The sequence below is a fragment of the Diospyros lotus genome, chromosome 5 (genome assembly GCF_014633365.1).
Source record: "Diospyros lotus cultivar Yz01 chromosome 5, ASM1463336v1, whole genome shotgun sequence".
In the NCBI taxonomy this organism is placed as follows: Eukaryota; Viridiplantae; Streptophyta; class Magnoliopsida; order Ericales; family Ebenaceae; genus Diospyros; species Diospyros lotus.
Window position 1 is genome coordinate 27,732,653 of NC_068342.1, and position 25,981 is coordinate 27,758,633.

Consider the following 25,981-nt stretch of genomic DNA (forward strand, 5'->3'; position numbering starts at 1 on the left):
TGAATGAATGAATATGAGAAGAGAGAAGCCCAAGCCTTAATATGAATATGATGGGATGTGATAAAATCTTTTTCATGTGTGTGAGTGATGTGCCTACCACCTCGATCAGCAACCTTCTCGCAGCCCTTATATTCATTCGGGACGGTATACATTCAGCTTAGTGGCATTGACTAGTCATGTCATAATAACAATACCCCCTGCTTAATTATTTGATTATATGCAGGAGGAAGGAAGGCTCCCTGCTACCTTACGGGCATGGTCCAGCAGTAAAGCACTTAGAAAAATAACGCAAGCATTAGGGGTTCAAATCTCAATGGCGACCAGTGGCATTTATTGTTGGCTTGTTGCCCTTGTGGAGAGAGGGTCTTGGTGCGCCTTGTCTCCCCTCCAGGGGTCCCATCCGCACGACGTGAAGGGGGTCCACAAGGAGGATAGGTATATCTCGAAGGTCCAGTTTGGGTGTGTATAGACTGGATTCGCATCCGAATTTACCCTATCGTGCATCAGGGGGAAGGTCATCGCCCCGTGGAGACTAGTTGGGCGTAAGTCCGGATATCCCGAGTGAATCGATGATTAATAATATTATTTTTTGTCTTATAAATTTTAATTGGTGATGATATTTTTAATTAAATAAATTTACTATTATATCTTAATAATAATACTTAATTAAAAAAATAAAAATTTTATTTATAAAAGAGACTATTGGAATTAAAACTGTGTCAAAAAAATCAATTAAAAAACTGAGAAATAACAGGAATTAAATTTGAATTTTAAATAACAGAAATTAATGTTAGCATGCCACCCTGCTCCCGCATTCCAACGGACGTATCTTTTCTGGAATAACATATCTCCAACCACCCACGCTCCTCCCCCGTTCGGATTCTCGTATCTTCTCCAACCATCCACGCTCCTCCTCTCTCTCTCTATCTAACCCTCTGGGAGAGTTGCGGACAGCTCTCTCCTCTCTCTCTTCTCGTATTTTAGTGACCGCCAGCCTGAGCCTATCCGCCCATTCCTTGCCCTGCTTCTTCTACTCGCTCTCTCACTCTCTCTCTCTGATCGTCTCCCCAAATTGGCTAGGGTTTCATTTTCTCATTTTGCAGCTATGGAATTGATTGTGTGCACGGCGCGTACATGCTCGTCTCCACCGCTATCGTCATCCAATTTCGATTCCTTCAATACACGCACTGCCGGTGGCCGCGCCGTGCCACTAATTACAACCAAGAAGAAGCTGCGAGTTGTTGCCAAGGCTCCTCCCCCATTCGGATTCGTATCTTCCCCCCCCACCCCACGCTCCCCCCTCCTCTCTCTCTCTCTAACCCCCTCTGGGAGAGATGCGGACCGCTCTCTCCTCTCTCTCTCTCTCTGCGTTCTCTCGTCTCACTCTCTCTATCGCTGCCGCCAACGCCTCTACCATCGCTGCGGAATCCAACTCCTCCCACCCGAGATCCAAGGAGGTCAGCTTGCCCGGCATGATCGGTGCCGCATTGGAGAAGGAATTCACCGAGATTGAAGATCTGCCCCAAGGTTTGATCTCTCCTCTCTTTTTTTTGGGATTGGTGCCTGTGCGGTTAATTTCAGGGGTTTTGCATTTTGTGGAATTTGGAATTTGTTGGCTTTAGTTGAATTGATGTTTCTGGACGTTGCAATTGCGTCTGAGTTGCTGTATATAGGGTTTAACTACTTCTTGTCCGAAATTCGACAATGTTCTTTTTGTTTAGGGAATGTGAGGAGAAAGATTCAATGTGAATCGACTGAAATTATGGCTATTGATAAAGAAGACGAGTGAAAGAGGTTTTCATGTTGTTGGCAACCGCGTAGTTCATGCGTTCATTACACGATTCATTCCGCGTGCCATGGCGTCACTCGGACAGAGAGCTTGCCCTGTAGATGCACTTTTTTTCTGGTCGCTCTTACATTTCCAAATTTTGCATCACGTTTCTTGTGACAATTTGACTGGATGCAATCAAAATATTAGTTTCCATTACTTTCTAATTTCTTATATATATATATATATATTCATATACATATACATATTTAGTTTCGAGAAGATTAACTACATAATTGTCAGCCAAACTTTTGGAGTTGTTGCCCGTCGGAAATGTATTACGTTCTTAATATATTTATTTAACTGCAAATAGATTATATTCTTAATTTCTTTGGGATAAAGTCAGTGAAATTCTATTAATCTCAAAGTTGCTTTGTTGGTTTTTATAAGATTTCCTTTATCTCTGGTTTACACTTATTGAAGGAAAGTAATGCTGACGAGCTATTTTTAATTACTTCTTTGGTAAGTTATATTCTCTCTTATTTGTGTCCAAGCAAAGGAATTAAACTAGTTTCCCTGCCTTTTTGTTCTGCACGTGCAGGTCCTGGGTGCTTTAACTATAGTGTAGCTGATCAGCAGGTTGGTAGAGATTGTCTTCCTCTTCTTCTTCTTTTTTTTTTTTTTTCCCTGTTGCAAATATTTTGTTTGTTGTACATTGCTAACATCAGGAAATGGAACAATCAAGAATCTCTAGCAAGGGGCTAAGCCTTATCTTCCTGGAGGCTCTTTAATTTATTTTGAGTTGTTTGTCATTTAGAAATGTAAGGGAAAAAGATATGGAAAGTTATGTCTTTTGGGGGCATGTAATATTTAATGTGGTGCCGTTGTTGTCTTTTCTCTCTAGGATTATCTAGATGCTGATGCAAGAGCTGAAGAGAATAAAGACATCAAGTAGTTTGATAGTCTTAACAAGGTGCTCTTGAAAAGAGTGAGATAATGCCTCCTGGTAGATACTGCATTTTCCGCCATGCCAATTTCTTTTGAAAGCTCTCACTCTAAACCATTCCATCTTGGATTGCCTTCACCTTAAAAGCTTGAATGCAACAACTGACCCAGATAAGAAGGCAAGAGCCACTTTGCAATCTTAGTAAATTCTAATACTTCCAATCCAAATTCACCTTAAGTCTTGATACAACAAGGAAAGAAAAGCAGGACATGCATGAGATCCCCTCTTTGTCCTTAAGAGACATTGTATCATCTGGGAACAACAGTTACACTGCCATCTGGGGTGATTCAGTCTGCCCTGTTTTATTGAGTAACATCCTGCTTTATTCCATTTTCTGACTATATTTGTTTATTGTTTCCAATTTTATCAGGCAGTTTTGGTAACAGTTGCTAGGGTTAAGTCCAAAAAAATGACACCACCGAGGAGAAGTTAAGTGTTTCTATCTTGTGGAGTGATTAACAGGTTGTCTAAAATTTTTATTTCCACGAGTCTTATGCCAGGTCATTTCAACTTCATAATGTTTTCAAATTTGAAAATGACAGTGGAGCAGAAGACATGACAAAATTAATAGATCAAAAGGTATGCATTGTACATGTGACCCAAAAAGAGAGTTTGCATGCATCACATTTTATTTATTTTTGCAGTTGTAGAAATGTTCCATACAATGATTGTGATCAGATAATGTTTTCTAGGCTAACTAAGTTCTTAGCTATTGAAGTAGTGATCCAATTATCTGAATGTTTTGCCCAGGATAATGTCTTCATCATATCAAATCCCAAGTCAAAATATCACTCTTGGTGCAAGCTTTAGATCTCTAATCCCCACCTTGGAAAAAATTTGATACAATTAATAATATAAAGCTTCAACTTATTTAGTAGGCTCAAAACTCAGGGATACCTCTATTTTTAATAGCATTATTAAAAGGCGTGGACATAGCTTGTCATCTTGGCCTGGTCTAGCCAACTATATTCCAATAACTGGTCTGTCTCATTCGCCTATATTCTTGTAATTGCTCTGGCTACGAACCCTATTTTCTGGAATTAGATTGGCTAACATTTGGCCATCATTTCTGGTGAGATAGTGAGAATAAACATCTGCCCCCACCCACACACACAAAGTGTGGCTTAAACCATTGGACCATCAACCATGCCCTAAATCATCCAGCTGCTAAAAAATGGGAACCCTTGCTGCTAAAAATAGGGTAAGTTGATCATTTTACCCTTACCTTTCTAAAAATGGGTCCCCTCGTGCATGGTTTGGAAGATTTTCAAAGAATATGTTTTTTATGGGATACCACCAAAGCCGAGGAGACCACACATAAAATATAAACATACACAATTATTTCCCAGCTATATACAAAGCCCTCTACTGAGACTTAACAACTTAACTAATGCAAATCTTAACACTTCCACTTAGAAAATAAATAATTGTACACCTAAATACAAAATTATAATAATTTTCTACACACCCCTCAAGCGAGGCTATAAATATTAGGAAATCTCAGCTTGAATCTTCACATCTTCAAACTAGGTCTTCGCTAGATTCTTGTCCACCTTCAATTTTTCTTTATAAAGTACTTGTCCATTTAGGTCACTTTGAACATGTTGAGTAGCTACCAATATCTAGTTAGACAACTAAAATATTAGGTAATTGAGAGGTCTCTTTGACAATGCCTCTGCTACGTCCTCAATGTCAGAATACATCTCCTTTGAGACATCCTAGACTTCTTGTGCCGTCTCGTGGAGGATGAAATTTACTCCAACCTGATGTGCTTTTAGGGTTGGAATACTTCTCCTTTTATGGCATTCTATTATGCCATCTTGTGGAGGATGAAATTTCCTATCAAGTGCTTTTTATGAAAGACAAGCACTATCCTCTTTTACAATGGTAGCTTTTGATGGGCTCAGCTATAACCACATTATGCTTTTTCATGGGATCAAGTAATAACCCTTACAATGCTTTTTTACACTTAGGCTGAAGCAATAACTCTTACAATGCTTTTTATACTTGGATTGAAGCAATAACCCTTACAACTAAAATAAGATGAAGCCAGCATCAACCTCCAGAAAAATAAAGACAACTTGCCATACTTGTTGTTTAACTCATCCGTGGCAAGTAGATTTTTTTATTTTTAAAAGACATTGAGGTTTTCTTAGCCGAGGCCATGCAAATCACCTTCTTAGGATATTTGGCAAGGCTGACAACGAGGTAGTGACCATAGGGGCGATTTCAAGTGCCGTCATCGAATGACCACATGATGACGACCTTTCTATCAGCTAATTGACCTTCTCTAGTGCAATTGTTTGTGTTCTTTGTGAGTCCGCCTGCGACCAACATCTACAATCTTTGATGCCAGAGTACAACTCTAGGTTGCGCCCTTTCATCTTCTCTGACGACTGCGACAGTTGTTTGGGTTTTGTGTTACCAACCCTTTTGTCTTCCCCATCAATCTCCGTTTTGCAACCCTTCACTTTCTCCAACCCAATTTTGTGATTGTGGTCGGTTATCTCTTCAATGGCACTAGGTCTGCGACTATGGCGGACAAAGTTAAAGGAGATGACCGAAGATGAAGGAGATGTGCAGTGGCTGACGATGGCAGAGATCTCCACCATCTTCGCCACTTTCTCTCTCACTGTTCTAATACCATGTAGTTTTTGGACAGAAATAACTTCTTTCACTTTATTATTTAGATTGGACAAATTTATGCACTAAATGGTAATTGTTTATATGGTGGCAGTTACACAGAAAAAAAACTCACTTAGAAAATAAATAGTTGTATACCTAAATACAAAATTGTGATGATCTTCTACAATATATTATGGTGATATTATTTTTTTAATGGACTTTATTTGTGGATGAAATGGAGAGTAGGTGGAGTAATATATCCTGGTATTTGAGTTATTATTGATGGAACTTGATCAACCGATATGTGTTTTTTGTTGAGTTGGATAAATAATGCAATCCTGATATTTTTATAGTTTACCAGATCACCCACAAGTGTGTTGTCAGAATTCACACACAAGTTCTTGCAATTATCTCGTCTTTTTTTTTTTTTTTTAAAAAAAACAATTGTCTTTGTGAATTTGGATCTGTACTTCCAACTATTGGGTCATTAAAATCCTTGTCAAACAAACAGGATGATAAAATTTCAGACTGGGATTCTAAAATTTTCAAGAAAAAAGACAGTAGTTCTTATGTGCTCACTGCTGGTGTTATCTGAGTTCTGATGGTTTCTTGATCTCATTCTAGGAATCACTTCAGAAAATTCTGAGCAGGGAAGTGAAGAAAGGTCAACCTGTTACTGATATTTTTAAGATTAATCGATTACGAAGACAATTACTCTTCCAGTCTTAATTGTGCGACCACCGCTTGATCTATGCTGTCAGTTTAAATAGCAGGACCCTCCAGGATGAGATATGTAACTCCAATTTAGAGATTTTGGAGAAGCCACTTAATGATACTGAGCTGCTCGTAGATACAAATGTTCCTGTTAAGCCAGGAAATGAACCATGTAGTTCTGATTCGGTTCTTGCGGATATAAGGCTTAAGGCAGGTTATGATCATGGAGGAGAAGTTGGTAGTCATCCTAAACAGGCAGATGTAATTCATCAAGGAAATGCTCTCAAAATGGATTCAAACCATGAAAAAGAAAATCCAAGTGATCTTTCTGTTTGTATGAACAACTGTGTTGAATCTGAGCCTCCAGAATCCAAATTAGTTGTTCATAGGACTCTATCTGATGGGCAGTTCCCAATTGTGCCAAGTTTGATAGACACCCTTGATGCTGCATGGACTGGTGAAAATCATCCAGCAATTAGAATAGCAAAGGCTGATTCTTGTCCACTTCCTGAATTAAATGGAGGTGACTCTTTAACTGTAGCATCGGTTGTTGAAAAGTTGGAGTTTGAAGACCATGGAGGTAACCAGAGTGGGCCCACAGTATCCAATTCACTCCCTGTATTGTCCATTAAAGGCTCTGATAATATGGAGGATTATGTAAGCTGGCTGGGAATGCCCTTCATAAATTTCTATAAGTCTCTGAACAAGAACCTTTTAGGGACCGGTCAGAAGCTTGATATGCTTGGAGAGTATAATCCTGTTTATGTTTCATCATTTTGAGATTTTGAACTTCAATGCGGTGCTAGGTTGCTTTTGCCTGTGGGTGCTAATGACACTGTTGTTCCAGTGTATGATGATGAACCAACAAGCATTATATCTTATGCACTGGTATCACCAGATTATCTTGTTCAGTTGTCTGATGAATATGAAAAGCCAAAAGACAGCGGGGAAACTACTGCTTTATTCCAGTCTCATGATTCATGGAATATTCAATCACTTAATGCCTTTGATGAAATGGCCTTGGAATCTTATAGAAGTATTGGATCTACTGATGATAGCATCCTAACCATGTCTGGACATCGCAGCTCCTTGGCTTTGGACCCACTCTCATGCACAAAGACTTTGCATCCAAGAATTTCTTTTATTGATGATGGGCCTTTAGGTAAGGTGAAATATAATGTGACTTGTTACTTTGCAAAGCGGTTTGAAGCCTTAAGGAGGATATGCTGCCCTTCTGTGATGGATTTCGTTAGGTCTCTCAGTCGTTGTAAGAAATGGGGTGCTCAGGGTGGCAAAAGCAATGTCTTTTTTGCAAAAAACCTTGGATGATCGCTTTATTATCAAACAGGTTACAAAGACAGAGCTAGAATCCTTCATAAAATTTGCTCCAGGATACTTCAAGTATCTATCTGAATCAATTGTCACAGGGAGCCCAACTTGCCTGGCAAAGATTCTTGGGATATATCAGGTAATTTCTGAGGTCTTGATATGCTTATTGCACCAAATTAACATAATGAAAGATGTTACTGGATCCTGCTGAGTTCAATTGTCCACAGTTGGAAATATGATATACTTGATTGTGAGTACCTTTAAGTTGGTCAAGACTTTATCATGTGAAATAAACCAATATATTCAAGTTTGTAGGGGCTAAATGCTGTATTATATAGACCTTGCAAATTGCAGAGTACCTATGTGCGCGGGAGATTTGATAGGTCATGGGGTCAAGCTTCTAGTGTCTAAGATGTTAGTTTAATATGGACTCGCTAAATATAGTAAGTTGAATAGTTTTAATATTATTATTGTAAAAATATGGATAAAACTCTCTTTTTATGCATTTAAACTCTATGCTATTACGTGAGCACTGTTTTAGGTTGGATAAAAAAAATATACAAAATTTAGCCATATCCTCCTGCCACTGGACATGAAAATTAGATGACTCCTGTAAGGCATATACTTGCACCTGGCACCATGTCTTAGTTTGTTGCACCATGCAACATAGGCTAAACGAGAATATGGGGAAAGCTTATTTATATCCATCTAACATAGTAGATGGATGGCATGAGCATGATCCATGTGAGAGGAAATTCTTGAAGGAGTAAACATTACCACTAGAAAAAAAAGAATCCTCTTACTTTGGCTGGATTATTTGTGAACACATTTCAACTGAAATTGTTCAGGCTGACATTAACACGTGGTGGCCAAAATTAGATATGAACTGAAAACTTTTCTAATGTTGGCACAATATAATTTGAAGAAAGATAATGTCTACTCTCTGCTTCGTTGTCATATTTATGATGAGGAAATTGTTTGCTTGTTTCTTTGTATTATGCATTATGGTTTTTATTGCAAGGAGATTAGAATGGTTAAAAACATGGGATTTGGGGCTTGGTGAGAAAGAGGAGCTCTGACTGGAAAAAACAATAGTAGCAGCATTTGTATAGACATTATTGGCTACCATAAGTAGGAAATTTAGTTATGTTATGCATGGAATTGGTGTACCCAGGTCGTTTGGTTCTATTTGCATTGTCACATTTCATATTTTAGAAATAGTTCAGTTTTGTTATTTTGTTACACTTGCAACTAAATTCAGCATTACCCTATCTATTAAATAGTTGTGCTGCGCAAATATTAAATAGTTGTGAGTCTTGAGAACTAAATGAGTGGAATTCATTAGTATTTTATTAGAAAGGATAAGGATGTGTGACACAAATATGGTTGGCACTGTAATTTTCAACAAATTAGGACAGGAAATGTTGGGGAAGTGACCACAAATGGATGTCTTTTCATATTTACACATGAAACATGAACTGTATCTTCATTTTTGCATTACTAATAAATTTTTATTATGTAAAATTTGAAGTCAATGCGATTTCCTTAAACTTTTCCATATGAGGATGTTGGAATCTTATCTCATCATTCCCTCGCTAATTTCCTGAGGAAGGGCATCCTACTTAAAATTTTTCTACATTGTTCTTTTACATAGATTTGTATTATTAATGTGATTTTTAGAAGTCAATTGACCCTAATTTGGTTAGAGATAAGGTGCAGTTGGTGATAAAATTTTGAAATCATTTTTTTTGCAGTCAACTCGAAAAAAAGCTTTGAAGAATCATTGCCCCCTTATTAGTGATTTCCATATGTGTACTTATTTATCAAGACATAAAGTGTAAAAGAAAAGAGTCTTGTTACTACTTCAGAGTTTTTTTTTTTTTAAAATCTAAACTTCTGCTTTTAGAAGTCTCAAAATAAAAAAATAAAAAAAAAACAGAAACAGAAACCTTGAAAGAATTATACTTTTGACTCTTTGTGTCTGTTAATATTTGAGATGATATACTATTTTATCTTGTTGAAATCACAAACCATATACTTAGAGCTGTATACACACCACAAACTTGAGCAGCTCTTTTTTTTTTTTTTTATGCTTTAGAATTAGATAAGAATTTTGGTGGACATTTTGCCTTTTCTACTTTCCAAAGTGCATAGGTCCTTGTCTAGCTTAGCATAGGCTCTGAAACTTTGTTATTTTGTTGGCTTAAGGTTTCATCAAAGCATCTGAAAGGTGGAAAGGAAACAAAAATGGATGTTCTGGTATTGGAGAATCTTCTATTTCAAAGGAATCTAACATGGCTTTATGATCTCAAAGGAGCTTCCCGATCACGATATAATCCAGATTCCAGTGGAAGTAATAAGGTTCTGCTAGATCAGAATTTGATTGAAGCAATGCCAACTTCTCCAATATTTGTTGGAAACAAGGCAAAGCGGTTGTTGGAAAGAGCTGTTTGGAATGATACTTCTTTTCTTGCTGTAAGTTTTCATACTGATATTTTCATGAATTTAGTTATTTCACAGGATCTTATAATTGTTTATAGTGCTTGATCTGGAAGTAGTTTCTATGGGCACAGAATAAGCATTTTCTAAACTAATGCTCCTAGCAGAGACGCCTATATAAATCATCTTTCATTGGCTGATAACCTAGAACAGACATGTAGGCTATGTTTGGAATACAGATTTTTAGACTGAAAGGAAAATAAATAGTGTTGTTAGTATTGTACGATACGCAATACGTATCGGTTCAATATTCAGTCCAACTGGTAGAAACAGAAGAGTGAACTGGATTTTGCTTTGAATGGCTACCTGAATCGCATGACATTCTGGGTGAATGGCATGATCCAAGCTAATTCTGCAATCAGGTTGCAACAGGCCAAGTTGGAACTGCGCAACCCGAAGGTGAAACAGCTTAGTTTTCTTCTTCTTCTTCTTCTTTTTTTTCCTTAACCTGATGCAAAGAGTCCTATTGGGATCTTAGGGTTAAAAAACTCAGGTCAAATAGGGCCCTTTTGGTCAAAAACTAAAAAAATATGCAGCATTCCAACAGTCTTTCCCTCTTTGAAATCCTTGGTAGCCTGTTTTAGTTCCATACATGGTATCAGTATCGTTAAACTTGGGTTAGAATTACTATTTTGAGTATTTTCTTCATGTTATAGGTATGAACATTTTTTAGATTATAATCTTAAGCTATTTAGCAAATTGTTATTGTATCTTACAATACAATTCACGGTTCAGAAATTAAACCTTCCAATTCACTATTCTAATCTCGATTTGACAACTATGAATAAAATAACTTTTAGTGTTAAGACTTCTCCACTACCTTCATTGAAATCAACTATTAATGGAATTAAAATTAAAAACAAAAAAACAGGAAAAAGGAAAATAAAAACTTTAAACTTGATAAGGTCTATTCTTGCAAGTGCTTTCCACTATGTGAAATCTTCCAGTGTCTGTCACTTTCCTTTGGGCCTCACCACGGAATGAGTACCAGGTTTCCAGCATTCCATTGTTGATCCTTTAAGCTCTTCCATGATCTGGAAGTTTACTTGCTTTCCATTTATCTTAATTCCTTAAATTTCATGCTGATGCAGTCAGTCGACGTCATGTATTATTCCTTGCTGGTTGGGGTGGTTGAAGAGAAACATGAGTTGGTTATATTGGGATCATTGATTTTATGAGACAGTACACTTGGGACAAGCACCTTGAGAGTTGGGTGAAGGCTTCTGGCTTCCTTGGTGGGCCGAGGAATTCGTCTCCTACAGTCATTTCCCCTAAGCAGTACAAGAAAAGGTTCAGGAAGGCCACGACAACATATTTTCTGATGGTCCCGGATCAGTGGCCTCCTGCTACCATCATAACGAGCAAGTCCTAGACTGACCTTTGTGACGAGTACTCCCAAGGTGGCGGGACACAAGTCGAGTAAAGCCATAAATCAGTGATCATTAGTGGTCTCACGGGGAACTCTCACTCCAAGCAAGTCCTAGGACTGATCTTTGTGAAAAGAAGTCTCTCTCAAGATGGTTATGGGACACAACACAAGTCGAGTAAAGCTGTAAATCAGTGTGCCTCTGTACATTTGCAAGTGTAAGTTTTGAAAATCATTCCTCGCATAATCCACGTTAGTTTTGCTTCATTAGTCATTATATTTAATGATTCGTTTTTTTTTTTTTTCTTTTGCCTTCTTCTGGTAACTCTAAAAGTAAGAAAAGTGTTCAAAGCTTTCAATCTCACTCAAGAAGCACTCAAGCTCACGAATCTAGATTGTGCAACCATCTTCGAAGCTCTTGCAATCAAAGAAACAAGAAGCCATCTTGCAAATCCTATTGAAGGTCAACTATATATATTTGTTCTTATTTGTGTATCTTGTACTTATAATTGTTTCCTTGTAATCTCTTGTGCTTTATTGTTTTTGTCCAACGGTGGACATTGTTGTAAAATCTATAAACACTATCAGTGTGGTTGTTGGTTGGTTTCCTAGATCCATTACAAAATCTAGGTGTAATAGTTGCCGAGGTAAGCTACAGGAAAACCTCAAGGTGTTTAAGAATAGTGGAACCCTAAGCGTAGTTGATACCTTAGGAGAGTGGATTAGGCATGGGATTGCCGAACCACTATATGTCTTGTGTGCCACGTTGCTTTTATTTCTTATGGATCTTGTGCAATCAAATCTCTATCTTCAAGCAATCAAAATATACAAATATATATCAAAGTATTTTTAAGTAAAAAAATTAATCAAGAGGTTTCAAAGAAATTAAAATTAGGCTAAAATCTTTAGTAACTCAATTCACCTCCCCTCTTGAGTTGTCGTTGTAGAGCGTCAAGGGATCAACAGAAGCCTCCACTAGATTGCACCGGCTAAGATTTACATGCAAAGTAGGATTAGAAGATTGCACCGGCTAAGATTTACATGTAAAGTAGGATTAGAGGCCATCAAGGGCGAAAGATGGATTGCCTACATAGAAAAGATATTTGTGGGGATAAATTGCTTTGAAGTGTGGAAGGTGAGATTAGTGGTCATCATGTTGGAGGGAGAGGCCTAATACTAGTGGAAGCAAACCAAATCAAAGTATGCCATTTGGACCTTACTCAAGGAACAATTTGATGGTAAATTTTTCTTACAGCTAATGCAAATACAATTATGTGAGCTATTGACATTTGCTTCATACCTAATGGAAAATGAGGAGAGGATGTTAAGAAACTTTTTTATTAGGATTAAGGCCCAGCCTTCAAGCTCAAGCCGTACAGGCTTGTGATGGCTAAAGCCATGGTGATTGATCAAGATTTGGAGTGTGACAAAGAAACTGAGCCAATCTCAAAGAAATCCAATACCGGATCCAATTAAGAAAGGCTGAAGACCAAGGCCTCAGAGTTCAAGACAAGGAAAAGTTGCTCAAGATGCAGGAGGGAGCATTGGGGAGGGTATTGCTTGGGCTTTGGAAGTGCTATAATTCTAGCCAGTTGGAGTTGGACGCCGGGCTCACAATTGCAGACGACCTAGGCAAGATCCAAAACTAGTTGGAGGGACTTGCTTTGCATTATGGGCAACAAGGGCACAAGCTATAAGATCGCCCCCTGGCATAGGCTGGTGGAACAGCAAGACCACATTAGGAGTAGTTTAAGACACATTATCCTATAGATGGCAGCCAGACAACCAGATTATCCTACAGATTATTCTAAGAGTGTCCCTTTGGACTTGGCATCATTATCTACTGAAGAAAGAAATAATTCTTCTTTTGTATTGAACTTAATATGTCCTTTACAATATATACGAGATATTGGGATATTATATCCCAATATCTTAGGAAATATACAACAGGGAAAGAAAGATAAACAAGAAATCTCCAAAAATAGGAAAGGAGACACTAGGAAAGGAACCATAAAAAATTGTTTCATTAGAGTAGTGTTGTTGTTGTTTCCATAAAAAAATTGTTGTTGTTGGCTAAAACATTCAAGTAATATTGTTTCATTTGCTTTATTAGAGCTTATTTTTGTACAAAAAATTCTAAGGTAGAAACAAAAAAGATGTATAAATATTGGATACTTTTTTGTTGTGTGTAAGAGCAAGTAGGCTCTTGCTGGTGTGTGATGTGGCTTCTTAGAGTTGATCAAATCTAAAGGATATGTAAAAAGTTGCAGCGGTGAACTTTGGATAAGATATCAGGGTAACTTGGGGTGAGTTGCCTTGGAGAAGTGGACATAGGTGTAAGGAAGCACCAAACCACTATAAATTCCACTCTTTCTGTTTGCGTATGTGCACTATGCATTTATTTTATCTTATCTACACAATACTTTTCAAGCTTGCTGCATTAAGATTTAAGTTTCAATTCAACAACACCCCCTCCCCCCCCCCTCTCTCTCTCTCTCAAACAACCATTGTAGGCGCCCCTAACTAGGGACCCACAACAAGATGTCATAAATGCCAAAACCAATTAAAACATTACACATCCTCTTTGACAATGGAAGCCTCACCCATACATTCTTACTCATAGACAAATACAATAGTGTTGACATGCTCACATAAACAAAAGTAACTCAATATTACACACCACATCAGGGTTTATAAACCCATCACATCCCCTCAGGGGTACAACCTAAAACATAAACAAGCATAATTTAATATTACACACCACAAGACACCCCCAAGGACCTTTGATTGAGACGGCTCTGTACACACTGCTACCCCATGGATCATGGTTCACTTGGCTTGCCCTCTTCTTTAGCCTTACCCTTACCTGGAATGATGCAAGTAAACATGAGCCACAAGGCCCAGTAAGTATAACTGGAAGAAAGCGAGCATAAGAGTCATAGGTATCGTGAAGCAAAAGAGTCATGGATGGCATTTAAGGTACTTTCAAATGATAATATAATAAAACATGCATCCATGCTCATATGCAATCTTTTTAAAACCATAAACATGAGACCAAAGTCAAACCATGGGACCGAAGTGCATATTGTAAACTTGGGACCGAAGTCCATAACATAAACTTGGGACCGAAGTCCAACTTTGAGCTCAACACTTTCTTTGCAGATATATCCTGGGGACTCGTTCGCTGCGCGCATCATGAGGCTTTTACACATTCTTAAAAACCACTTTCATGCACATGCTTCATGCTTCATTGTAACATGCAAATTTGTAATAATTTTCCATATATAACTGACATGCAAATAACGAAACAATAAGCACAATAGGACAACATTTATGCAAGATAACATCAAATCCTTGCATGTTCTCAATAAAGCATCATTCCCAAAGAAAGATAGGGTGATACAAAACCCTATTTGAGACTCAAGAGGTATAACTAAGAATCGTGAAATAATTTACTAATAAAAAGGGAAATAACTTGTAAAATAGGAAAATAACTTGTAATTTAGAAAATTAAGAGGTAGAATCTTGCAATAACATGAGATAGAGAATAGAACTTGTAATTTAAACATAACTTGAGCAAAGAGGAACTGAACTTGTAAAATAGGAGAAGAACTTGCAAACATGAACTTGAGAAGAGAGAGAAACTAAACTTGCATATTAATAAGAAAATCGAGATCTTGCCTCTTAATTGAAACAAAGAGGAAGAAGAACTTACAAAAATTAGGAAGATAACTTGCCTTAAATATCTTCTTAATCCTTGTAGCATACCGGGATTGCTTATGCCAAGCCCAAACCCAACAGCAGAATTTTCCCTAATTTCTCCAAAAATTTCCATAATATTTCCCCAAAACCTTCCCCCCAAAGTCTCCCATTTCACTCAGTATCATGGCCCATTTATAGGCCAAGGGAAATGAGCAATGTAGGGGTCACATGGGCGCATAAAAGAAGCATTTTCTGGTAGCAAAGGAGGCTGGACGCGTGGCTGGGGGGTGGCAGTCGTGTGGCCGCGCAGGGCATGGCTGCGAGCATGCGGGCCGTGTGGCCGCGCGCAGGCGCCTGGCTTGCTGGGAATAAAAATTCCCAGATTTTTCCTTTGCTCCAGCCAAGATTCGATCCCCCACCCTTCACCTGCACACGTGCTCACTTAACCACTTGCTCTAGTGCCTCCCTTGCTCTTTAAATGTGCTACTAAATTTTTAAGGAGATTCCAGTTTCCAAATTTACACTTTAACCCCAAAAATTTCTGAAATTAACCAAAATCATTTTATTTTATTCTTTCCATAAATACTTTCAAACAAAATAATTAATTACCTATTTCCTCAAAATAACGTAAACTATTATTTCCTCTTAAATCCTCAAATATTCCATAACGACTTCAAATAATTTTGAATAATTACCAAAACTCACTTGATAAATTTTAATTTTTCTTCAATTAATTCCTTACACCCAAATTCATATTAATTCACAAATAAACGGGTCGTTACAACCATACTCAAGGGGCCAACAAAGGTTAGATTAAAGTTTAGAGTTGTAGATTTTGTTAAGGTCTCACTGCTTCTTTTAGGTGGCTTTGCCTTGCCTAGTCACAAGGATTTCAACCACAAGAAAAATGTATTTAATGTGCACCACTACTCCCATAACAGCAAGCTTGCCTGCAAGAATTGGGTCCGAGGCATTCAACTCTCCATTATGGAATAGGGGACTTTAAATCTTTACAAAAAGTTAAGAACAGACCTCCACCAGTGTGTTGTTTTCTCACATTGAACTTAGACCTCCTACTATTGCCACTCTTTTCTATCTCAAGAGTGCCAACTTATTTCCTGTACCAGTTCTCCCAGTCGCTGTGCTTACTCGGCCCCTATAACGATATCCTTTTTTTGGGAATAATATTTTTTTCTAAACCTATACCAACTTATACAATCTAAATGAAATATAAAGCACACAATATGTAACTTTAAAAACTTTCAATTAATCACATAAAATAAAACTAATGTCAACCACACATTACAAAAAATCTCTAATTATTTTTAATGTGAATACATCTAATGATAGCAACATTAAATTTAATTTCGGTCTATTTCTTCTTCTGTTATTTATGCATTGCAAGAACCTAAAAACATAAATAAATGAAAGATTAGATAAATTAATATAACTTATTTTAATGTGAAATATTTATAATAATTTGAATAAAGAAAACTAACCATACTCCTAAGAAATAGTTATACTACTTTTCCGTCATTATTGATTTAAAATTTAAATTCTAACCGTTAAATAATAGAAACAAATTATTAAGATTTAACTAACATTTATATAAGCAATCTCTAAGTTGATTATATTTTTTTTTATAAATGCACGAATATAATTATTACACTAATATAATTTAACATTAATTATTTATTGATAATACAAGGTATTAAAAAATTACGAAAACATTAAAAATAATATAATATATTAAACTAATTTATTATAATTATTAGATTTATAATATAATTATATTTTTAAATAAATATTAATTTGATGCAATAATTTAAATTATTTTATTATTATAATTTAGATTATTATCATATATTATTAGTTAAATTATTTAATAATTATTATAATTTAAATTATTTTATCAGTTATCATAATCATAATTATTTTTTTTATCAATCAAACTATTATTAATATTAATTTTATAAGTTATTTTATTTTTATTTTACAATTAAATATTATTTTTTGTTTTCTGTTGGGTTGATTATTGTTGTTATGGTTTTATTGTTGTTGGTGTTCTGGTTAGATTGTTGTTATATTGTTGGTTATATTCATAAATTAAAACATGACAAACTTGCTACATAATTTTGAAAGAGAAAAGGATTGCAGCATAAACATTAGATTGTCTCTGACTTGTTCCTTCTCCGAAAGCAGCTAGTCACACATCACTTATTTACCCTGAATGTGTAGGAGCAAGTCCAGGCCATGCTTGATATTCTCCATAGGTAATGTCTTCATTAACATACTTGTCGCATCCTCTTTTGTGCTCACTTTCTCCAAATGAATCTCTCTTAATGTGGAACCTCACAGCTATCTGTTTTGTTGGGAATGGAACACCTGATTCCTAGCCCAATAACCAAAAACAACGAAATTTCCTCCTCAATATAACTTATTTTCTTATACGTCCTGTTGTATGGGCCAATCTCCCAAACTTCAAAAAAAAAAAATAAAAAAAATAAGCATCTTATCCACCACATACACCAGTTCTATGGTACAATGTTCTAACCTCTCTATGATTTGTACCCATTACATTCATGGATATGCTTATTTAGATTGATTTGTTAAAATTTTGTTTATTCATATCAAAATCAAACTAGTGTCAAAAAGACCGAATCTGCTACACATCTGAATGTACTGAATGCAATTTGCTCCAGTTCCCATGAATCCTCCTCATCAACTCTATTTAGCCTTGATCTCGTTAACACTCTAACAACCTGTTGCTGAACTATCAAATCTGTTATTCTTATATGCCACGGATTGAAATTACCTTCTTGTCAAACTTGTCAAATTTAGACTTTATTAGCCCACTTATCTTTCCATGATAAACGATGACTTATAAAGCCTTTATCGCACCATGTTGGGCTGGCTACATAAATTCTAGCTCGCCTTTCATCTTTTCATAATAGAACCCAAAAAAAAAAAAAAAAAACCTAAAGTGAATCTGCTGTAATACAATTTTTAAATTTGATATCCATTTCAAGCACACTCAAAGCAAGCAGCAAGAATAATTAAAAAAAGGGAATAGAAATGAGAAACACATGGTTTTTCATGGTTCAGCCAATGTGCTACTTTCACAGTCCCCTGTAGAATTTTCATCAAGGGAAATGACAGTATAAAATTTCCAAACTGCTTGTAATTGATAGCCATGAAGATTTTTAACATAAGACATAAATATATATATATATATATAATAGACCTGAAAACCGAAAAATTGCCTGACAAAAAATTACAATATCTTGGAGGTTTTGCAATACCATCCATACCATATAACAAACTTGATCTTTCAATTGTCTAATAAAATATTCTTTTAATTTTGATTTTTTATTTGATTTTAAAATTGCATAAAGTTAGAAACACTTGTTCATGTTAGTTGTCTTCCATTATTTCTACGAGTAACAACCTCCATAAGATCCTTATTTTTTGAATATTTAATCCTAGATATTAAAACTCATAATCTTAATGCAATAACTAGATTTTCAAATCTTACCACAATATCACCAATACTTCTATTTTTACTAAAATTACATTTTATATTTGGTCTTAGGGCATTCAACTTGAAGCTTTAGAATTTTAAGCTGTTCCTCCATAACTTGAACTTGGCATTCACATGTTCTTTTATCTCATTTATCAAGACATTGTTATCTACAAATAATATACATCAAGACACTAATGTTGGATGCACTTAGTGAGTTCATCCATTGCTAGAATAAAAAAAGTAAGAGCTTGATGTACATCTTTGACAAAGTCCAATTGTAACAGAAAAATCTTGGCGTATTCTCCACAAGTCTTTAACACATTTCTGCTTTGTGATACATGTCTTTGATATCTTATATATACACCAAATTTGCTATAATTTTATAGTTAAAAAAAAAGAAAATTAAAAAAAATAACTCTAAAAAATTATCGGCATAAGTATTTTCAACATGCGAGTTAGAATAAAAGCCTTGCATGTCACACTATATTAAACTAGCACACTTAAGCCAAAAATATACAAGAGGTCAAATAAGGAACCCAAAGCCTAACAAATAGACAATTTGTAGGTGTCTATCTTCAAAAACACATACCTAAACCTAACTGCATTAAGATGAACTCAAATACCAAGTAGAATTTACAAGTAACTAAGAGAATCCTTCGACGATGATCCCATCAAGGGAGTATGACTGGAGAAGTTTAGACATAATTCCAGGGACACAACATTGACAAAGAATGAATTCAAAACTACAAACTCCACAGGTTTAGGTTCATCTTGCACAAACTTGGAGAAGAACTGTGGATAACGGGGGCTTTTAGGGACAATTTGAGACAATGAATTTCAAAAGGTGCACAAATAACAGCAATAATGCTGTTGATAAAGGGAAATAAGTGGCAGTAACTAGTGCTAGACATATATACTTATTGTTTCAAATTATATACACTTTTTCTTTCATGTGTAATTGCAAAAGAGCCTGTTTTTGATAAACCATGACCACGCTTGAATTTCATGTTTCCTTACAAACAAAGAGTGAATAGATGGAGAACTCTACATTCTTTGAAACATGCACAACTTTGGTGAAAATTCAGATAATTTCTTTTTAGAACTACTGAAAGAGTATAAATAAGGTCAAAAGATATCACATACTTCCTCTGCCTTAAAACATATGGCATATTTTTCCAAGCCCAATGAATGCAAGAAGCTGTCCACAGTAAAGTGTTCATCACTCTACATAACACAAACACAACAATAACAGGAACGTAGTCAGAAGATGAATGTAAAGAATCAAAACATGAAAATGATAAAAATGAAAGGAGGAACAAATTACACCAGAGCAAACACACACACACAATGAGTTGCATGTCATCAACGAATAAGTGACACCAATTGCAAAGTAACGGAGCATTACATTCTGCTTAACTTGACCAAGCATCCAGTAGGGAGAAAGAACTCAGAAAAAGATGGCTTCCTTTGTTAGCATGCCAACACAGCAATATCGAGCCCAGTAGAATAGGCTAGTATAGAAATTAGCTCGCTTATATAGAATAACATTATGTTCAGAGTCATTACAACTTAGGACCCATATCACATGTAGTGAAGTTGCAGTCTGCAGAAATGCCATAGTAGGGCTCTAAGATAGGTGAAGAACGCAGAACTAGGCACCAAATAAATATTCATAGTAGAGTTTTTCCTCTCTCCTCTTTCTTTCTTATCCCTCCCTCCCCCCCAAAATTATAGATTACCAAATGTTCCAAAACCACATTTAGAGAACCACTGTGCCCTGCCTGAAACCTATTATTTGCCAAACAACTAAGTTTTCCAAAACCACATTAATTAGCTCGTGTTCACCCCAAGATGTGAGTGCATATGAGGAAGACTTTACATTGATTAGAAGTGACATTCCAACAGAGATTCCATGTGAAGAAGGTGTATCATGTCAATTGGGAAAACGAAAGAGAGGGAGTGGGAAGGGAAAAAAGAAAGTCAGAGGGAGAGGAAAACGAAAAGTCATTGAATGTTATGATGATGATGATGATGAATGAGCTTGAGTGTTTTGACTTTTTGGTTTAGTATGAGGCACTATAACTTTATAGAAACCAGAGATTGCATATGTGTGTTGGTTATTATATAATAGTCTTGATGTTTATAAACTAAGTACGAATCAATTTAAGTTGACTTAATTTGGATAGAGTATATACTCATTTGGATTTGGATTAAATTTACATGCAGACAAATGATTAGCCTATATGGGCAAACTATAACTCTTATCTTTCTATCTCTCTCTCTCTCTTTTTTTTTTTTTGGTTTACAGGTCGGTCCTTCTCTTTTTCATCTTGTGTGTGCATTTGTGATACTAGTATTGTTGGAGGTATGTATCCTGTGAGTGATAGGATTTAATCACTCCCTCCGGGTGGTGGGTGATCACCCTTTTTTTTAACTTTTGAATGCTTAGTACTATATGTATCCTGTGAGTGATAGGATTTAATCACTCCTTCCGGGTGGTGGGTGATCACCCATTATTTTTTTATTTTGAATGCTTAGTACTATATATATCCTGTGAGTGATAGGATTTAATCACTCCCTCCGGGTGGTGGGTGATCACCCATTATTTTTTTATTTTGAATGCTTAGTACTATATATATCCTGTGAGTGATAGGATTTAATCACTCCCTCCAGGTGGTGGGTGATCACCCATTTTTTAAAATTTTTAATGCTTAATATTATATGTATCATGTGAGTGATAAGATTTAATCTGTAACGACTCGTCTATTGAGCTTAAGATGTTAATTATATTTTTATATAGTGTGTTGTATGTGGGCTTGTTAGATGCCAAAAGTAAGTTATGGGTGAATAAGAGGTTAAATGGCGCAAAATATTTATATGTGGTCTAAGAGGTAAATTAATTAAAAATAACATTTTTAAAAAAATGCATGTAAGTAAATTAATAAATGTAATAACCTACTAGGTGAGTGCCTAATTGATATGATCACAAGAAGAATAACTTCCATTGTTGAATGTTTTGGAGTACTTAAGCACATAGGAAGAATATGGTGCGTCATAATTAAAGACTCTGATCTAATAGTTTCGCTCGAGATTTGGTTGATCTATTAATTTCATTATCAATTGCATCCAACCTTGCATGCTTGTTGGTGTAAAGCTTTCAAGAGCAACAGTTTTTAAAAGAAAAAGGTTCTCATGTACTCATTTTTTGACTGAAATGTTCAAAGAACTTCATTTAATATTTAAACCAATAATGCAAATATTAATCTTTCCCTAAATTATGCTAGTACAAATATAAGATCTATGCTTTGATAAGAGACCATTCTTCTAGATAATATCTGAAGTATGATTCAAAAGTTTAATGGAGAGTAAATGAAATAGAATAAACAATAGTCTATAGTGAACTTTTGAAAATATAATACAGTGGAAGTTTAGAGTAATGGTTATGTATATTGAAAGTGTCCTTAAATTCTAGCTTATTAATTCTAAATCACTGTTTGTTCATGGCCTCCATTTATTTGTCCTTATTAAAGCATCGGATCCCTTCAGAACTCCAAAGTTAAGCGTGCTTAGGAGGGAGTGGTACTAGGGTGGGTGACCTCCTGGGAAGTCCTCGTGTTACACCCCTCTTTCGCTTCTTTTGATTCCTTCCCGAGAAACAGGCGGGCGTCGCCGCTGGTGTAATCGTATGATTTAAGTTTCCTTCGCAACGAATTTCACGGTTTAGGGTTTCTTAACGTCCCCAGAGCTCATTTATGAGCTATAATCGCTAAAATCTTTTAACCTCCTCCAGTTCTCCGCAGTGTCCCGATCTTAAAAAAGCTTACGCCACATCCGAACTAATACCCGTTTTCTGTCAAACCAACCTACGACTTTCGCTTTTGGCCTATTACAGGTACCGAGCGGACGCCCCTCATCGTGGAGGTGGGCGGGGAACAGTCCACGGCCCCGGGGCCTAAATGTGGGCGTGTGATCATACCTAGCGCTAAAGCATCGGATCCCTTCAGAACTCCGAAGTTAAGCCGTGCTTGTGCGGGAGAAGTGCTAGGGTGGGTGACCCCTTGGGAAGTCCTCGTGTTGCACCCTTTTTTATATCCTTTCGATTCCTTCCCGAGAAACGGGCCGGCGTAACCGTATTCGCTTAAGTTTTTTTCGCAACGAATTTCACGGTTTAGGGTTTCTTAGCGTCACCGGAGCTCATTTATGAGCTACAATCGTTAAAATCTTTTAATCACCTCCGGCTCTCCGCAGCGTCCCAATCTTAAAATAACTTACGCTGCCTTTGAACTAATGCCTGTTTTTCTGCGAAACCAACTTGCAACTTTCAACCCACGGCCCCGGGGCCGAAATGTGGGGGTGTGATCATACCTAGCGCTAAAGCACCGGATCCCTTCAGAACTCTGAAGTTAAGCATGCTTGGGCTGGAGTAGTATTAGGGTGGGTGACCCCCTGGGTAGTCCTCGTGCTGCACCCCTCTTTCGCTCCTTTCGATTCCTTCTCGAGAAACAGGCCGGCCTTGCCGCCGGCGTAATTTATTCATATTATTTATAAAAATATGAATAAATTTATTAATATATTTATAACACAAATTATTCTCGAACTTTTAATTAGATCTGTTCGTGAACCCTAATCGAGCTAGCTTGTGAGTTAGTGAGTCAAACTTTTTTAAATTAAAGTTCAATTCATTTATAAATTTAACTTTAAAATTAGATTTCACTTCAGCTCATTTATCTTAATAAATGAATTTAAATAAATTTTTATTAAGTTGAATATCAAATTGTTGAGAAATGAGTAATCTCATTTACAATTCTAAACAATAAATGAATAAAAACTATTGAAGATTAAAGACGGGGAAAAAATAGTTTTAAAAATTTTAGAAAGTGAAATTGTTCTTTTATATGGATTTTTCTTTTTAAAATAAATTATGATAGTTTTAATCTTTTTTCCACTAAAACTAAAGTGGACTTTCCTAAATCAGTATCACACGAGGAACGAAGGGAGTTAAATTTAAAATTTCTTTAGCTTTTAACAAATCTCATTTCTTTAATATTTTATCTTTTGATTTAAGAGTTTAGATGTATGTGCATGTGATTTATAAGTAATTGATAATTTTATAGTTAATATTTATATTTGTTGATAAAAATTATTAAATTTATGTTGCATGTAATTTATCTCTATGATTAGAGAGGGATAAGTCTTTATCACTTTGGAGTGTCTTGAACTTTTGACATTTTTTAAAAAGAAAAAAAAATGATGTTTTACTGTAGAGTTGAGTATTGTTTTTGATAATTGTAATATTTTTTAAATAAAGAACAAATTAATATAAATATTTTTAATGATATTATATATCAATGTATTATATATTTATATTTACATAGCGTTTTCAATATGCATAGATATGTTTTCGGTTTGGAGAAAATTAATATAAACATACATATAAACGTAAAAAGGGAAAAAAGAGAAGAACAAGTAAAATACTATAACAAAAAACTCTTGTTGAGTCAATTTTTTTAGGAGGTTTTTCAAAATTTACATAATTTTTGAAATGTTTCAATAAAATAATTCACACACTAATAAAGTATTCTAATACAAAATTTAATAGGATTATATTTTTGAAGTGTGACAAAATTATGGATTCAATAATTATATTTTTAAATAAATATTAATTTGATACAATAATTTAAATTATTTTATTATCATATTTTTAATTTTAACCATGGAATAATAAAAAAATTATTAAAGTTTAAGTACTACTTTATATAAGTAATTCTAATATAATTATATTTTTCTGTAAATACACAAATATAATTATTAAACTATTATAATTGGGCATTACTTATTTATTAATAATATAATATATTAAAAAATTATAAACATATTATAAATAATACAATATATCAAACTAATTAATTTTTTTTCATAAATTATTTTATTTATTGATAATACAATATATTGAAAAATTATGAACATATTAAAAATAATATAATATATCAAACTAATTAACTTTTTTCATAAATTATTTTTTATAAATAATATTTTTCATAAATTATTTTATTTTTATTAATTAAATAATTAATAATATTATTTTCATAAATTATTTTTTATTTAACAAATAAATATATTAAAAAAAAATGAGAAGTGGGCTGGAACCACTCCGTCGTCTCTCTCTCTCCCCTTTTCCTTCCCCAAATCAACAAATCCCCAAATCTAACCCTAACTCACCCCCTCTCTCCTCTCTCTCTCTCTCTCTCTCTCTCTCTGTGAACTACTCCCGCGCGTCGACCCATCCGTCGCTGCCATTGCCTCCGATCGCAGCCACCGCCGCCTCCTCCAACTCGGTCGGGGCCTCCACGTCCATCGCTGCCAGATCCGCCTCCGCCGCCTCAAAGGTATATGTATATATATATATATTCTGTGAGTGTATATGTATTCTGTGTTTGTATATATATTTTGTGAGTGTATATATATTCTCTGTGTGTATGTATATTCTGTGTGTATATGTAAATGTATATATATATTATGTGTGTATTTGTATTACAGAGTTACACGAGAGAAGCTCTGTAACTCTTGAAACGCCACTTAGTTAACTTGAATGGATGCTTGCTGAGTCAATACTAATTTTATCTCAAGATAATTAATCTTATGTGATTCATCTGTACTGGAAACGCTTGAATCATAGTTAATTTTCAATCTTGTTTCTTAAATAGTGCATGTGTATGTTATAGACTTGCAAATATTTTAATAAATCAAGAGGCTTGCTTTATGCAGCACAATAAAAGTTAACTTGAAGCTCAGTAACTCTTTAACCAATTAGAAAGGTTAATAATTGATTAAACAAGGTGATAAAAATTGAAGCAAAATGTGTAATTAAGAATACCATGATAAAAATTTACATAGAGGCTAAGCTAATTATCAATTTGGGTCAGTTCAATGCTCTTAGGGGGATTATTTGGGCATTCTCGAGCATGGTTCGCGCATGGGTGAGGGTTCACGAATTAGGTAATGCAGTAGAATATTATAAGTTTACTTGTGTATGATAATTTGGATATGCTATATGGGTGGATCGGGGCATTGGGTGGAGTTGATTGGCCTCTAGGGTGGTGTGCATATGGGAGTATGCCCCTAGGTGTTGAGCTATCTGGCCTCAATGACCCGAGCATAAGCTTGGTGTAGACCTTGGGTGGAGCTGACTGGCCTGAGGTGTTAGCTTGGAGTTGAGCTGTTTGGCCCCAAGTGTCAAACTTTGGGTGGAGCTAATTGCCCTTAGGTGTTAGCATGGAGTTGAGTTGTCTGGCCCTAAGTGTGAGTGGTTAGGTATGGAGATCTTGGGTGGAGCTAATTGTCCTCAGGCGTTGACCTGGAGTACGTCCAATGGCAGACCCTCAACATATTATTAAGGGTGCGGTTGCGGCCACCCCTTGGTCATAAACCACTTGAAGCGTATTTCCCTTT

General features: G+C 35.6%; 3 pseudogenes; all 3 read left to right on the plus strand.

The window, feature by feature from the left end:
* Positions 1 to 814: 814 nt before the first annotated feature.
* The window catches only part of LOC127801383 (1-phosphatidylinositol-3-phosphate 5-kinase FAB1B-like), a 55,326-nt pseudogene continuing 30,159 nt past the window's right edge, over positions 815 to 25,981 (plus strand).
* LOC127802963 (5S ribosomal RNA) lies at positions 22,495 to 22,615 on the plus strand (annotated as a pseudogene).
* Positions 22,884 to 23,003, plus strand: LOC127802951 (5S ribosomal RNA; annotated as a pseudogene).